The sequence below is a fragment of the Rhinatrema bivittatum genome, chromosome 2 (genome assembly GCF_901001135.1).
Source record: "Rhinatrema bivittatum chromosome 2, aRhiBiv1.1, whole genome shotgun sequence".
In the NCBI taxonomy this organism is placed as follows: Eukaryota; Metazoa; Chordata; class Amphibia; order Gymnophiona; family Rhinatrematidae; genus Rhinatrema; species Rhinatrema bivittatum.
In genome coordinates, this window is record NC_042616.1 from 785,112,715 (window position 1) to 785,130,197 (window position 17,483).

Sequence of the window (17,483 nt, forward strand, 5' to 3'; positions counted from 1 at the left end):
TAGACCCAGAATCAAAGGCCTGACATTCAGGCCTGTTCTTGGCTCCAAGGCCCGGCTCTGAGGCCTGATCCTAGTGCTAAGAATGATGTCCTATATAAAAATGATGCCTTGCAAATACCTAATGTAACCCATATGGGTTAAAATAAAAAAATGTAATTCCCTGGATCTCAGGCTGGGAAATTGGTGTAGGGGGAAAAGGAAAGGAGGGAAAATAAAGAAGAAAAGTTCTGAAAAGAGGTAAGGGGGAATAAAAGGGGCAAGTTTAGGTGGGTCTGAATGAAAGTTCTGTATGCATGTGGCTGTCACAAGCTCACTGAGCTTGGGACTGCTGCTTTCAGCATTTCAAGTGAGACAGTTAAACAGGGAGTGGGTGGGTAGCCTTGAGAGAGATAGGTTGTGTATGTGAAGGTCCTTTCTCTCAAAGGCATTTTTTGTGAGTTTTTTTTATGACAATCTGAGAGTGTGGGGATGTGAATGTGTGAGTGAGTGTTTTAGTTAATTTAGAGAGCCCCCCGGGAGTTTGGCTCTAGCGTGTGGATGTGATAGGGACTCTTAAAAAAAAAAAAAGAATTTTATTGAAGTTTGTTAGTTTTAAACTGACTTCCTCTCTGAAGCGGGTTGAACTTAAACCTGGCTGATAAGGAAGACAGAGCCACTGTTAAGCTACTGTTACCGCCTGAATTTAAAGGAACCCTTTAGGAGTCTGAGGATCCTATATTGATTTCAAGGGAATTTCTTAAGCTTCAAGAAATATTGTAAAAGCTGAGGCACAGGTTAAAAATTTGACGGTTGTGAGCTGTAGACCGAGGGCCATATTTATTGCCTAAGGGGTAGATTTTTAAAAACAGCGCGATCGCGTACTTTTGTTTGCGCAGCAGGTGCAAACAAAAGTACGCTGGATTTTATAAGATACGCGCATAGCCGCATGTATCCTCTAAAATCCTGGATCGGCGCGTGCAAGGCTGCCGATTTTGGGCAGCCGGCGCGCGCCGAGCCGCGCAGCCTGCCTCCGTTCCCTCTGAGGCCGCTCCGAAATCGGAGCGGCCTCGGAGGGAACTCTCTTTCGCCCTCCCCTCACCTTCCCCTCCCTTCCCCTCCCTTCCTCTACCTAACCCACCCCCCCCGGCCCTATCTAAACCCCCCCTTACCTTTGTCCGTAGATTTACGCCTGCGAGAAGCAGACGTAAATCTACGCCTGCCAGCGGACTGCTGGCGCGCCGTGCTCCGACCCGGGGGCTGGTCCGAAGGCCTGGACCACGCCCCCGGGCTGGCGCCACGCCCCGGTCTCGCCCCCGAAACGCCGCACCCCGCCCCCGAAACGCCGCATCATCGGGTCCCGCCCCCGACACGCCCCCTTCCAAAAACCCCGGGACCTACGCGCGTCCCGGGGCTCTGTGCGTGCCGGCGGCCTATGGAAAATAGGCGCGCAAGGCCCTGCTCGCGTAAATCCGGGCGGATTTACGCAAGCAGGGCTTTTAAAATCCGCCCGTAAGTGCCTATAACTAAAGCTTTGAATTATTACCTTCTAAAAGGTTCAGTATATGTGCACAAGTAAATTATGCTAATGCATAAAGACCTCCTATCATCTATTTGGTGAGCTCACTAAAACAAAGACAATAAAAGAATTTTCATAGGAAAAGGAAAAGGAGAATGGGACTAGAAAGAGTGTTAGAGGTTATGTATAAAGACTGAGACGCGGGCGCGGGCCAACCATTGCTCCTACCATGTGACAGGGGCCGGCTAATGGCACCGATAGCCCCTGTCACATGGTAAGGGCAAAGGGCCATCGGCGCCATTTTGATTAGTGGCAGCCGACAGCGCAAGAGGGGGAGATCGCTCCTGGGAGCCCGCTGACCACCAGGGACTTTCGGTAAGTCTTGGGGGGGGGGGGTGTCAGGCAAGTCTTGGGGGGGTTGAAATTAATTAAATTTTTGAAGGGTTGGAGTGGGTTTGGAGTTTTTTTTATGTGCCCTTTCTCCCCCCAAAAAAGATAAGAAAACCTCATGAAATTTTGTGGGTTTTCCTATTGTTTTGGTGACCCCCCGAAACACGACGAAATATTTAAAAAAGGCTCCAGGAGTGAACTGGGTAACTAAAGACCAGAAAGCCTGACTTCAGTTCCAGAAAAAATAGTGGAAACTATTCTCAAGATCAAAATCGTAGAGCATATATAAAGACATGGTTTAGTGGAACACAGTCAACATGGATTTACGCATGGGAAGTCATGCCTAACAAATCTGCTTCATTTTTTTGAAGGGGTTAATAAACATGTGGATAAAGGTGAACCAGTAGATGTAGTGTATTTGGATTTTCAGAAGGCATTTGACAAAGTCCCTCATGAGAGGCTTCTAAGAAAACTAAAAAGTCATGGGATAGGAGGCGATGTCCTTTCATGGATTACAAATTGGTTAAAAGACAGGAAATAGAGAGTAGGATTAAATGGTCAATTTTCTCAGTGGAAAAGGGTAAACAGTGGAGTGCCTCAGGGATCTGTACTTAGACCGGTGCTTTTCAATATATATATAAATGATCTGGAAAGGAATACGATGAGTGAGGTTATCAAATTTGCGGATGATACAAAATTATTCAGAGTAGTTAATTCACAAGCGGATTGTGATACATTACAGAAGGACCTTGCAAGACTGGAAGATTGGGCATCCAAATGGCAGATGAAATTTAATGTGGACAAGTGCAAGCTGTTGCATATAGGGAAAAATAACCCTTGCTGTAGTTACACGATGTTAGGTTCTAAATTAGGAGCTACCACCCAGGAAAAAGATCTAGGCATCATAGTGGATAATACTTTAAAATCATCAGCTCAATGTGCTGCAGCAGTCAAAAAAGCAAACAGAATGTTAGGAATTATTAGGAAGGGAATGGTTAATAAAACGGAAAATGTCATAATGTCTCTATATCGCTCCATGGTGAGACCGCACCTTGAATACTGTGTACAATTCTGGTCGCCACATCTCAAAAAAGATATAGTTGCGATGGAGAAGGTACAGAGAAGGGCAACCAAAATGATAAAGGGGATGGAACAGCTCCCCTATGAGGAAAGGCTGAAGAGGTTAGGGCTGTTCAGCTTGGAGAAGAGACGGCTGAGGGGATATATGAAAGAAGTCTTTAAGATCATGAGAATTCTTGAACGAGTAGATGTGAATTGGTTATTTATACTTTCAAATAATAGAAGGACTAGGGGACATTCCATAAAGTTAGCAAGTAGCACATTTAAGACTAATCAGAGAAAATTCTTTTTCACTCAACGCACAATAAAGCTCTGGAATTTGTTGCCAGAGGACGTGGTTAGTGCAATTAGTGTAGCTGGGTTCAAAAAATGTTTGGATAAGTTCTTGGAGGAGAAGTCCATTAACGGCTATTAATCAAGTTTACTTAGGGAATAGCCACTCCTATTAATTGCATCAGTAACATGGGATCTTCTTAGTGTTTGGGTAATTGCCAGGTTCTTGTGGCCTGGTTTGGCCTCTGTTGGAAACAGGATGCTGGGCTAGATGGTCCCTTGGCCTGACCCAGTATGGCAATTTCTTATGTTCTTATGAGAGGGAGCCCACGAGGAGCTGCAAAAGCCTGAGGAGGAGGAGGAGCAGCAGCGACAGGAAGAGGAACCAGAGGACACACTGGCTGATCTGCTACAAGATTGCCCACAGGACAGCAATGCGTCTGACCAGCTAGAACCTGAAATGGTTGCCAGTCAGGCTGAGAGGCTGTTAATTCATTCATCAAAGAGGCAGCCCCGCTGAACGACCTCCTGCAGTCGATCTCCTGCCGGCGCCATTTTCCGTACGGAAAACGATTCGCGGCAAGAAATCGCTCCCGGAACCCCGCTGGACTCCCAGGAACTTTTGGCCAGCTTGGGAGGGCCTCCTGACCCCCACAAGACTTGCCAAAAGTCCAGCGGGGGTCCGAAACGACCTTCTGCGGCGAATTGTTTTGGTCTATGGCCGCCGCCATTTTGCAGTGGCCATTTTGCAAAATGGCGCCGGCTGAAGACAACACGAAGCAATTGAGGGGGCCGTTCCGGACCGCCGCCGTTCTGGACCACCGCTGGATCCCCAGGTAATTTAAAGCATTGGGGGGGGGGTTCGGGAGGGTGGGGGATTTAATTTAAAGGGTCGGGGGTGGGTTTTAGGGGGTTTTCGTGTGCCGGTTTTCCTGCCCTCCCCCTTCCCCCGATTTACGATTTTTTAACGATAAATCGGGGGAATTGGTATTGTATCGTGGCCCTAACGATTTTTGACGATTTAAAATATATCGGACGATATTTTAAATCGTCAAAAAACGATTCACATCCCTACCTGCTATACCTTCCTGCTTTTATAACCTTGAACTGCCACAAGCTCCTTTGCCCTCTGAGGGCAGCGTGAGCAGTGGCAGGAGTCCACTGCACAGAGCTCCTGGTTGGGGAAACCTAAGCTTCCTGAAGCCAGAAAAAGAGGCTGGCTAAGGAAGTGATGCTTTTGTTTGTTATTTTTTATTTTGCTGCACTTTTTTTTGTAAATAAATGCACTATCACCTTCTGTAATGTCTTTCAATGCGAGTGCTCCTTTGTTGTATAGCCTGCCTTTGACTCAAGCGATGTATCTCTTGCAATTCTTCCTGAGTCAGATGCTCTTCCTTCTCATCATCAGCCTCGTTCTCTCGATAGCCCTCCTCTGGAGAAGGCATGTGTCTGTTTAGTGCAAGGTTATGTAGCATACAGCAGGCTAGAAAGATCTCACACACTTTAGGGGGGGGGGGGGGGGGGGTTGTAAAGAGGGCACCCTCCAGATCTGTCCAGACAGTGGAAGCGTGTTTTCAGTAAGCCAAAGGTTCTCTCTCTGACAGCCCTGGTCTTACGGTGTGCCCTGTTGTAATGACACTCAGCTACAGTTCCTGGGGTGCAATGGGGATCATAAGTCAGGTTTACAGTAGATAGCCTCTTTCTCCTCAGGGTTACATATTTCTTCTGGGTTTTATATTGGCACAGCTTACAGGGCAAATTTAGAGGAGTTCTGCAGTGGCAAAAGTAAGCAGGGAAATGGGTTTGTGTTAGAAGTGGTGGATGTCTTTCTACCTAGAAGCCATCCCCCAGTGATGTGTCCTTGCTGGAAGTGGTCATGGATTATTGATTGTGAGAGAATGTAGGCGTCGTGAGTGTATCCTGGAAAGCAGGGCAGCACATTCATGATGATGCATTTGGGGTTGATACTTGTAGCCTGGATTGTCCACTGTTTGAAACAGGATGCCGGGCTTGATCTTATGATCTTATGATCTTATGATCTTTTGGATAGATCATATCCTCCAGATTACATAATTTTCCCATTAACTGGCTATGATCGTAGTAATCTGTGAATCAGTAAAAAATGTAGGAGCACCATTAGATTCTAAATTAATCCTGGAGAACCCAAATAGCTCTGATAAATAAAGGGGCCGATTTAAAATTTTAAGCACGCGCACATGTTATAAAATCCAGGGTTGGCGCGAGCAAGGGGGTGCACCGATGGCTTTCCCCGTTCCCTCCAAGGCCGCTCTGAAATCGGAGTGGCCTTGAAGGAAACTTTTTTTTGCTCCTCCCCACCTTTCCCTCCCTTCCCCTATCTAACCCACCCCCCAGCCCTACCTAAACCCCCCTCCTACTTTAACTCGCTGAGTTACGCCTGCCTTGCGCGCGCCGGCTCACCATCCCCCGGCACAGGCCGCTGTGCAGGAGGATTCGGCCCCGCTCCCCGACCGCCCCGAACCGAAGGTTGTGAAAAAGATTATATAGAGGTTAAGAGAGATAAGGTTTTAGCTGTGGGTAAGGGAGAGCTGTATTGAAATAGCTTATGAGAAATGCTGTTTCTTTTTTAGATATTGGTTGTAATTGAATATATAAGGAAGGGATGAAATGATGTTAATATAATTAATTTAGGTTATGGGGGGTTTACTTTGTTTTTATGTCTATTGCTTTATGTAAATTACCTTATCAGTAAGACAAGGTAATAAAAACAAATAAAAATAAATAAATGTTAAGCTGTAGGTATAGAAGAAATGCTTCAGTGGGTTTATGTATGCATTCATTCAAGGGAAAATAATCACAACAAAATAATGATAGTTTAATCAACACATCGGAGCCTATGTAATAAAACTCATGCTAAAAATATCTTACTGTGCAACTTAGTAATACTCATAACAGAACTCAAGGTGCTATGCAAAAAAAGGTACTGAGGGCATGGTCAAAACATGGATGTTAAAAAAAAGTTTAACATCCATCTTAAGGCATGAAATCGCTCTTGCAAACAGGAGCAACAATAAAAAGGCCAGTTAGCAGGAGGGGGTCCCTCTCCCTGCAGAAAGAATAGAGGGACCCCCAACAGACCCCCTCCATCTTCCCACTCCCTGGACTGAAGATCGAGGGGGCCACCTGCCCCAATCCTTCAATCATCTTTGCATAAATAGCAAGGGCCCTGATAGTTCCTTCCCCCCTGTGCAAGGTGCCATGAGTGGTCAGTTTTAAAATTACTGGTAAAAGCGTGGGAGGGTGGTGGTCAGCTCTTTCCTGCTTTAGTCTTCAGATGCCCTATAAAGTTAGTATGAGTTGGCGGGTTGGAGGCGTTCCAGCAGGATGGGGAGGGAGCATGGGGGGGGGAGCATGTTAGGCCATGTCGATTCCTTGCGGTAGTTGTGGAAGGGGAATCTGGGTATGTGGCCTCTTGCTATCTGTGCCACGAGAATGGGAGGAATCAGTAGTACATAGATCCGCTATGTGACCCCCTTGCTATCTTTGTGGGAAGGGTGGATATGGGGATCGGGGTTTGCAAACACCTTACTATTTGCGTTGGGAGATGGGGAAAGATTGGTCCGTGTGTTCCCTTGATCTCTGGTCTGAGGCTGGGGGGACAGAAAGGGATCTGTGGGCATTTTGTGACCCCCTTCATTCTGTGGTTCCGGGGAGTGGAGGGATGCTAAATTGTCCTCAGTGAAAGGGCCAGTTAGCATGGGGGATTTATAGAAGGAACTAGGCACTTTTAGGTCTTACCATGTACACTAAATGTATAATACCTGGTCCGAGGCAGGTGTTCAGGTTTTGTGCTTTACCAAGCCCACAGGAAATAGCAGACGTAGAAAGTACAGCATGCTGTTTCTCATGGAACTATAAAGCTTTATTTGCATATGACACGCCTTCATTTACATGCGGGTAAGTGAAAATTGTATAGTTTAAACGTTACTGCACTAAGGGACTTAATGGACATGTTAAGGCAGTAAGCAGTAAGTTGCATTGCACACTATTTTTAACCTGCGCAACGTTAAAGTTTATTGCATAGGCTCAATGGCTTTTATCTTTTTCTTCAAAATTTAATCTTTTTAGTCTTGGCTTTTCTTTAAATTTAAGAAGATAACTTTTCCGTGAAGTATGGGAATTAAAGACATAAACTTTTTAATGACAAAAAGAAAGCCAGAAATTAAAGTAAATATCATTCATAATTCATATATTGCGAGGATGAAAATGAATCTGTAATTATCTAGAGCAAAGAAAGAGTAATTTATAGTTGGCCATGAACTATTAGATTTTTAATCATTAGGACCAAGCAATGCCACCCATATTAATCTAACCCGAAATAGATCACATTTCAAATCTATCATGTATCATAATAGAAAAAGATAAATTGTTTACTATTTGCAAAAATTGCTAGCTATTTTATAGGATATAACAGCAGTTGGCAAAACAAATGAGATAAAGTGAGCTTGTACAGAAAGGCTGTTTCTATGCAATTATTCATTTATTTATGGTTGCCATTTATTAACTGAAATGCAATATCCAAGGAGTTGCTAAAGAAGCATAATACCCATGGATTTCTTTAATCCTGGACACTAATTCTCCCTGTCATGTTGAGAGACTAGTTTAGGTGTGCCATTGCGGCGTGCTTGTTATGTGGCCATTAGCCTATAGAAAATAAGTGAACAGCTGTGAAACAGACTCAAAAACAGAAGCTGAATAGATCCTTTAAGCTAGAACATTTCTGGTAAATGTTTTAGTCATTTCGATTAAAGTTCTTGTCTCTTGTAAAGGTTTATAAGCAAGTATTTATCATTTCTATCTGCTGATTTTTGCTTTTCTTTTTTTTTCTTTTAAGAGTGATTTGAATAGCTCTTGCAGAATCAGTCTGGACAACACTTTCAATATTCAGAGTAAACATGCATAGGAAGCCATTATGATCGACAATGCTTTCATGCACTAAGAAAGATGTTAGTATCCGAAGATAGCTCTGTGGTTCTAATTAGAAAGGATTAGGATTCAAATATTTTAAAGGTTTTCATGCACCTGAGGCAGGCCTTTCTCAATAGAAAGGAGGCTCTAGGATAGAGCTTACCAAACTTGTCCTGGGAGCCTCACAGCCACTTGGGTTTTCAGGATATCCACAATGAAAATACATCTGATCAATTTGCATATACAGAGTCTCCATGGTATGCAAATGTATCTCATGCATATTCATTGTGGATATCCTAAAAACCCAACTGGCTGTGGGGTCTCCAGAACAGGTTTGGGAAGTCCTGCTCCTAGGGGTCAAGGAATGAGGGTGAAAGAAGGTAATGTATGCATGGATCATCCTCTTTCTGGAGATGGTGGAGACAAGAACATTATCTGTATTCAATAAAGCATGGGAAAAACACAGGGGATCTCTTAAGGAGTGGTAGGAATTGCAAAGCTGAATTAGTTTGTGTGGAAAGGCCATCATATTTCTATGCTTCTATAAATTTGACATAATTCCTGGAGGGAGGACATTAAGTTAAACTACTACAGTAGCATATAACTTTAAAAAGGGACACTATGAGAGCCTGAGAAAATTAGGTGGAGAAAAACTAAAAGGAGTGGTTGCAAAGGTCTGTATGAGGCATGAACATTGTTTAAAAATACCATTTTGAAAGCTAAAGTAAAGTGTATTCCATGCATTAAAAAAGGATGAAGGAAGGCCACATGGGACAAAGCAGTACTGGCAGGGGTGAGTTTGGGCCTTTTGCCGTCTCAGGAACCCTCCCCCTGCATCTCCTCAACCATTGCGACCACTACCTGCATCTTCATGGAAGCCCAAGCCCTGGCCACCAAGACTCCTTCCCCACCAACAGATATCATCCACTGGAGCCTCCCAGCATTTTAAGGGCAGGACAAAGGCCATATTGATATAATAACTGGCAGGGGTAAGTATGCTCCTCACCCCACAGACATTCTAAAACATGTTGACTATTGATATATGCCTCCAAGGAACAACAACTTTGAAGAGGGCCTGCCATCCCACCCCTCCTCTCAAATTCTTACTCCTTAACACCAGATCTATTCACAAAAATCTGGATTCCCTGTACTACCTGCTTTTGCCATTGAATCAAGCTCCAGATGTCTTCTATCTCACATAAACTTGGGCTTGTGACTCTGATAGTCTTCAGCTCATCTGAATCTGCTCTATCGGCTAGAGCGTTGTGCACTCCCCATGCCTGGCCAAATGCAGTGGTGGGGTGGTGATCCTTTTCAAGGAACACCTTGGTCTCTCCTGTACCCCCACAAGGCAACTGGATGATATTGAAACCATCTAACTCTCATCCCAAATGGAGGCTGTTCCTAGTCTACAGTGAATCTATCCATGAGCTCCTAACCTTAATCTCTGCGATTATTCTGGACCACCCAAGACCACTTATCCTTGGCAACTTCAACATTCATGTTGATGACCCTACTCATCCAATACTGAAGATTTCCTTGCCACCCTTGCTCTCAAACAGGTGGTCACTGAACCAATGCAAGAGGCTGGGCACACATTGAACTTGGTGCTTCTTCCTCCAGAATCACGATAAAGCTTCTTGACCAAAGTTAGACATATCATCCCTATCTCATAGTCTGATTACCTCCTGATTCAACTAGATATGTTAATCTCACCAACTAATGCAACCTGTACTAGACCTTCCTGAAATTAATCAGACCTACGACACAGCTAACTCCAGAAATCTTCCTGCAGAAACCAGACTCTGACCCCATGGTTCCAATTGAAACTACCTCCATCTCGGTTATCATTGGCAATTGGGAATGCTGATATGAGAGAAACTCTAAATGCACTTGTCCCATTGAAAACCTCAGATCCATCTCCTGGTACACTCTGAGTTGAAGGAACTAAAACAAGCAGGCAGAAGACTCGAATGACATTGCCAAAAGTGGATAAGGACACCTGTAAAAGGAACTAGACCACTTACCGCAAAGCAATATTAGAGGTCAAGAGAACCTTTTACTCTAAAATCATCTCCCTAGCAGAGAACTCACCAAGATAACTTTTCTGTACAGTCAACAAAATCATCGGAATGACAGTACCTATACCGTTGTCCCTCCACACTGTTGCCTATTGCATCACATAATTCTTCACAAATAAAATCTCCAAGTTCACAGCAGAATTCAACACCAACAACAAGGGCCTCTCAATTCAATTTAACCCCTATTAGGCCATCTCCTCCTTCTGATCCCTATATTTTGATGAAGTGGACTCCATCCTTATAGATCTCAAGTCTGCTTCCTTCCCTGAAGATCCATATCCTTCTTGGCTTATCAATCATGCCAAAACTGGGCTTCACACTCATATTCAGACCATTATCAACCCCTCACTGACAGGAGGACATATACCAAAAACTCTCAAATAGGCAGTAATCAGACCAGCTTTAAAGAAACCTGACCTTCACTCAAGCAAACTCAGTAACTGCCAACTGGTCTCCAACTTCCCTTTCCTCAGTAAACTCATAGAAAAAACAGTCCTATAAGAGGTAATGGAGGTCCCCCACACCACAAACAAATTGGACACCCAACAGGATGGCATTAGACCCTTCCACAACACTGAAACAGCTGTAACCTTCCTGGTTGATAATCTGCGACTTTAACTTGTGTCAGCAATCTCTCCTAGTACTTCTGGACCTCTTGGCGGTGTTCAACCCAGTTGACCATGAGATCCTCATATTCCATCTGGCAGAACTAGGAATCTCTGACACTTGCCTGGTTCAGATCTTTACTCCAGGACCACACTCAGACCATCTCCCTGTTTCGCGTTCCACCATGCTAGGCTCATGCCTGGGCCTACTCACTCCAGGAATCCAGCTGCCAGTTCCGGTTCACCTTTGCTCATGGCGGTGGGCAGTCGCCTCCATCCCCGATCATCTGCAGCCACCTCTGCCGCTTCTGACTCCTGTGCGGTTCCTCCTTGCACCCGGCGGGTTTCTTCGCATGGGCCGCAGAGTGATGCTACCGCATTGCTTCCTCCGGACCCTGGCTTAGGCTCATGCGACTTGCGCACTCTTAAAGGGGCTGTGGCGAGAAGGTAGCCCGTGACCCCGGATGATGACATCACTGGGCCTCTGTATAAAAGTCTGGTCCCAGCCACTTGTTCCCTGCCTTGGCAACAGGACTCCACGATTACTCGTGTGCTCATTGCTTATTCCTGGTTCCTGTTCCTGTCATCGTTCCTGTCCTTGTTCATGGTTCCTGTTTCTGCTTGTTCCTTCGCCTGATCCTTGTACCTTTGGATTGATTCTCAGGTATTGACCCCTGCTTGTCTGGACTACGCTTGATCTGATCTCCTGGCTCTGACCTCAGCTCTGCTTCTAGTATTGTGCCTTAGGGATGTGCAGCAGGGATGGATTCGTATTCGTCGGGACCCAAATCCATTGCATCCATATTTGGGGGACCCCGTTTCGTCCATTAGTTACATATGGTATTCGTTTCCCATTAAAATTGAAAAAAAACCCATCCCAACCCTTTAAATTGAAATTAACTACAACACCCCACCCTCTTGACCCCCCCAAGACTTGCCAAAAGTCCCTGGTGGTCCAGAAGCAGTCCGGAAGCTATCTCCTACACTCGGGGGCCGACCAATGGCACCGGTAGTCCTTGTGACATAGTAAGGGCAAAGGCTATCGGCGCCATTTTGAATACCAGCAGCCGACGGCCCGAGTGCAGGAGATCGCTCCCGGACCGCCGCTGGACCACCAGGGACTTTTGGCAAGTCTTGGGGGGGTCAGGAGGGTGGGGGTTTTATTCATTAATGATACGTTGCATTCGTGGGGGTTTGCCATATGTTTCAGAACCCCCACGAATGCAACGAATAGGGACTTATACGTTGTGGATTGCGCATTCGTTCAAAACGAATGCATATCCCTACTATGTCTTCCTGCCACCTGCCCTGACTTCAGCTTGACTTGGCCTCTTTTTATTTCCTACAGACCTGGCCTCTCAGGCTTCAGCCTATCTTTACCTGGACGCCCCCTGCTCTCCTTTGTTCCTGTTGGCGTCTGGGTCTTTGGAATCCTGCCTCCTCCGGACTGTTAGCCCTCCAATATCTCTGCTGGTTTCTGGCATACCCTTGTCTACACCAACTGGGAGTCGTCACATGGAGGTCTGCCTAAGTCCAGCTGGCCTTGCACCCAAGGGCTCAACCTAAGGGGAACGTGGGCTGGTATTGGCGAAGATCCAGACGGCCTCTGTCTTGTAGCCTGCTCCGCCACCCGACGGTGGGGACCTGTAGGGCTTGTCTTGTGGGTACGTCAACCTCACCTTGGGCCAAGGGTCCACCATCAGCGCAACAGATTGCCAAGGCCATGGATTCGGCTTGGCCTTGAAGATAAAAGAACAGTAGCGGTTCCTAGAGGTATTGGCCTCTTCTATTAAACATCTCCACACTCTTCTGGATACTCATGCAAGTGCCCACTGACTGCAGCCTCACCCACCAGGGCTTTGCTGGCCCTACCCACTCCACCCCGTTTTAACGGGGACCCTCATCTCTGCAGAGGGTTTATAAACCAGTGCTATATGCAGTTTGCTCTGCAGCCTTCCATCTTCCATGATGAACTGACAAAGGTGACTTTTATTCTTTCTCATTTGGAAGGTAAGGCTTTGGTGTGGGCTTCTCCCTTATAGGAGTGTTTGGACTCTCTCCTATAAGAACTGCCACGCTTCATGACCGTCTTCCAACGGACCTTTGATAATCCTGGCAGGCAGGCTGTGGCCAGTACCCATCTCTTACACTTGCAACAGGGTCAGAGACCCCTCAACGACTACACCATTGCATTTTGGACTCTAGCCACTGAATTGGCATGGCAAGAGGATTGTCTTCAAGCTATTTACTTGGACGGTCTTTCATCCCAATTGAAAGATGAACTCGCAGCTCGAGAGCTTCCATCCTCTCTAAAAGATTTGATCGACTTGACAGGCCGGATTGATCATCGCCTCCAGGAACGTCACCATGAAGTTCGGACATCCCGACGTGTTGCTATGGAGTGATCCCGCTTTCCTCCTTCCATGAAGCCCACTAGCAGTGGGCTTCAACCTACCATCAAGTCGGAGGAACCTATGCAGCTGGGTCATGGGCGCCTTACTCTAGAGGAGCGTCTCTGATGGAGAGATTCCGGCTTGTGTCTGTACTGCGGGGCTTCCGGCCACTGCCTCCAGACTTGTCCTGTCCATCCGTGAAACTCCCGGGCCTAAGTTAGGTTGGGGTCCTGAGCTTGGGTACTACTATTCCAGCACCTCAATTATCATTATCAGTTATGCTAACCTGGGACTCCCATTCTTTCTCAACCATGGCTCTAGTTGACTCTGGAGCAGGTGGGAATTTTATCTTGAAAGACCTGGTACACCTTTTAGGCATATCTACTCATGCCATAGATGTCCCCTTGCCGATCGCCTCCATCCATGGCGAACTTCTACCTGGGCGGATCTCTCAGATTATAACACCTGTTTGGCTACTCACCTACGCTCTCCATGAGGAGGAGATTGAACTTCTTATGTTGGAGAAATCTATTCATCCTATAGTCTAGGGGTTGCCGTGGCTCCAGCACCACTCCCCCCAGTTTGACTGGGGAACTCTGCAGCTCACCGAATGGAGCACTGCAGGATGCCAATAATGCCTGAAGAGGGTGGAACCTTCATCTGCATTTCCCCTTGCAGTAGCCATTTCTGGTCTTCTGCCTCCCTACGGGGACTTCAAGGATGTCTTTTCTAAGTGGAAAGCAAATATCCTTCCACCCATGCACAAGTTCAATTGTCCAATTGACCTGCTACCAGGTACTACCCCTCCTAGGGGTAGGACTTATCCTTTGTCTCTGCCTGAAAACTGAGCCATGACCGAATACATCCAGGAAAACCTAGCAAAGGGGTTTATCTGACCATCTACCTCGCCTGCAGGAGCAGATTTTATTTGTCAAGAAGAAGGATGGATCATTAAGACCTTGTATTGATTATCACGGCCTCAATGCAATCACCCATAAGGACAAATACCTGTTACCTTTGATCTCCAAATTGTTTGACTGCCTACAAGGTGCTACCGTCTTTACCAAGCTTGATCTGCGGGGTGCCTACAATTTAGTCCATATTCGCCCAGAGGATGTTTGGAAAACAGCATTTAATACAAGAGACGGGCATTATGAATACCTCATCATGCCTTTCAGACTCTACAATGCCCCCACAGTATTTCAACGGATGATCAAGATCTTTCGTGATCTTTTATACACCAAGGTTGTCGCGTATCTGGATAATATCCTCATCTTCTCAAAGGACCTGGATTCCCATTGGGCCGATGTCCGCACTGTGCTGCTATGGCTTTGCAAAAACCACCTGTTTTCCAAATTGGATAAATGTTTATTCAAGAAGTCCAGTTTGTCTTTCTTGGGCTACATCATCTCCCAACGAGTATTTACCATGGACCCTAGTAAGTTAAAGGGTATCCGTGAGTGGCCTCAACCGTGAGTGGCCTCAACCTCCGGGCACTCTAAAGATTTATTGGGTTCACCAACTACTACCGTCATTTCATAGCAAATTATTCAGTGTTGGCCGCACCCCTCATGGCCATGACTAAGAAGGGCAGCAATACAAGAAATTGGTCCCCTGAAGCCTTGGATGCCTTCCAAAACATTAAGAATGCCCTCTTTTCCAAACCTTGTCTGCGCCACCCGGATCGAAGTCGCCCCTTCGTTGTCGAGGTAGATGCCTCGGCTATGGGAGCTGGGGCATTCTAAGTCAACACTCCACCCGAGGGACTCTCCTTCCTTGTTCCTTCTTTTCCCATAAGTTATCCAGTACTGAACAAAACTACAGCATTGGAGACCGGGAATTGCTAGCCATCAAGCTTGCCCTCGAGGAATGGCACCCCTGGTTGGAGGGCGCTCAGCACAAATTTACCATCTACACCGACCACAAAAATCTTGAACACCTTCATCATGCCCAGCATCTCAATGCTCGACAAGCCCACTGGGCTTTATTTTTCTCTCGATTTTATTTCAAGCTCCGATACCATCTGGTGGAGAAGATCCTCCGATGGCAAGCCCTGTCTCGTTCCTTTGACCTTGATGGCATTCAAGAGGAACCCAGCCATATAATTGATCCTGCTTGCATCTGCCTTTCCGCCACCATCACAGTCCCAGATGGGAAAACCATCGTGCCTCATCGGCTCCAAGAGAGGGTCCTATGCTGGGCGCATAACTCCAAGTTTGCTGGCCACCCTGGATATGCCTGGACCTTAGGGCTACTAGAACATTTTTATTGGTGGCTCAGCATGGTTTCTGACACCCATGCCTATGTAGATTCATGTGTTACTTGTGCCCAGCAGAAGTCTCCAGTTGGCCATCCTTGGAGCCTTCTCCAGCCGTTGCTTGCACCTGAGAAGCAATGGACTCATCTTTCTATGGATTTTTCATAGACTTGCCACCATCCAAGGGAAACACTGTAATCTGGGTCATCAGAGATCGCTTTTCCAAGATGGCCCGTTTTGTGCCTCTGCCTGCCTTGCCCTTGGCCCCAGAGCTCGGACGTCTCTTTTTCCAACACAGGTTTCATCTCCATGGCTTGCTCACAGATATCGCCTCAGACAGAGGACCTCGATTTGTGGCTCGCTATTGGTGTTCCCTCTGCAGGAAATTTGGTATAAACATCAGCCTGACAACTGTATACCATCCGCAGGCCAATGGTCAGGCCGAGCGTACCAATCGCTCTCTGAAGAACTTCCTGCGGTCTTACTCCAATCATCAACAGGATAATTGGACAGAGCTCTTGCCGTGGGCAGAATTCTCACACAATTCCCATTTGTAAGCAGCAACTGGAGCCTTACCCTTTTCTATAGTCTATGGCAAACAATTGCGGCTCCCCTTACCAGTTCCACTGTCAATGCATTCCCCGGCAGTTCAGGCCACTGCCTATGCTCTGCAAGCTCTCTGGAATCAAACAAATCAAAGTCTTCATCAAGTTACTACTCAAGCCAAGAAAGCCACCGACTCATATCATCGCCCGGTTGAGTACGCGTTACATCTGGCTAAAACTACCTTCTCAAAGGTTTGCTCTTAGGTATATTGGCCATTTCCCTGTGACCCGGGGTATTGGACCAGTCACTTACCAACTTCAGTTACCACCCATTTTGGGTATACTCAAGTTTTTCCACGTGTCTCTGCTCAAGCCAGTGATACTCTCTTGGCCATCTTGTAGAACTCCTGCGCCATCTCCAGTTTCCACTGAGATCAATACTACCTATCGGGTCCAAGAAGTACTCGATATCCAGAGAAGAGGTCGCTGTTGGGAGTACCTTCTCTTGTGAGAAGGCTACGGACCAGAGGAAAACTCATGAGAACCGGCCACTAACATCCTGGACAAAGGAATCCTCCTCCAGTTCCACCATGCCCATCCGGGCAAGTCCAGACCTCAAAGAGTGGGGCAAAAGGGGGGGGGGGGGGGTACTGTTACGTGTCCTGGCCATGATAGGCCCATGCCCGGGTCTACTCACCCCAGGAATCCAGCTGCCAGCTCAGGTTCACATTCACTTGTGGTGGTGGGCAGTTGCCTCCATCCCCGAGCGCCTGTAGCCACCTCTGCTTTTTCTGACTCCTGCACAATTCCTCCTTGTGCCCGGCGGGTCTCCCTGAACGGGCTACGGAGTGATGCCGCAGCCTTGCTTCCTCCGGGCCCTTGCTTAGGTGCGTGCACGCGTGACTCGCGTACTCTTAAAGAGACCGCAGCGAGAAAGTAGCCCATGGCCCTGGATGATGACATCGCTGGGCCTCTGTATAAAAGGAAGGGCCCAGCCACTTGTTCCCTGCCTTGGCAACAGGTCTCCATGATTACTCGTGTGATCGTTGCTCATTCCTGGTTCCTGGTTCTTATTCCTTTCATATTTTTGTCCTTGTTCATGGTTCCTGTTCCTGATTGTTCCTTTGTCTGATCCTTGTATCTTTGAACTGATTCTCAGGTATTGACCCCTGCTTTGCCTGGACTACGCTTGGACTGATTCTCTGGTATTGACCCCTACTCGTCTGGATTACGTTTGATCTGATCTTCTGGCTCTGACCTCAGCTCTGCTTCCGGTACTGTGCCTTCCTGCCACCTGCCTTGCCTTGGACTCTCCTTGTTTCCTACGGACCTGGCCTCTCAGGCTTTGGTCTATCTTTACCCGGATGCTCCCTGCTCTCCTTTGTTCCTGTTGGCATCTGGGACTTTGGAACCCTAC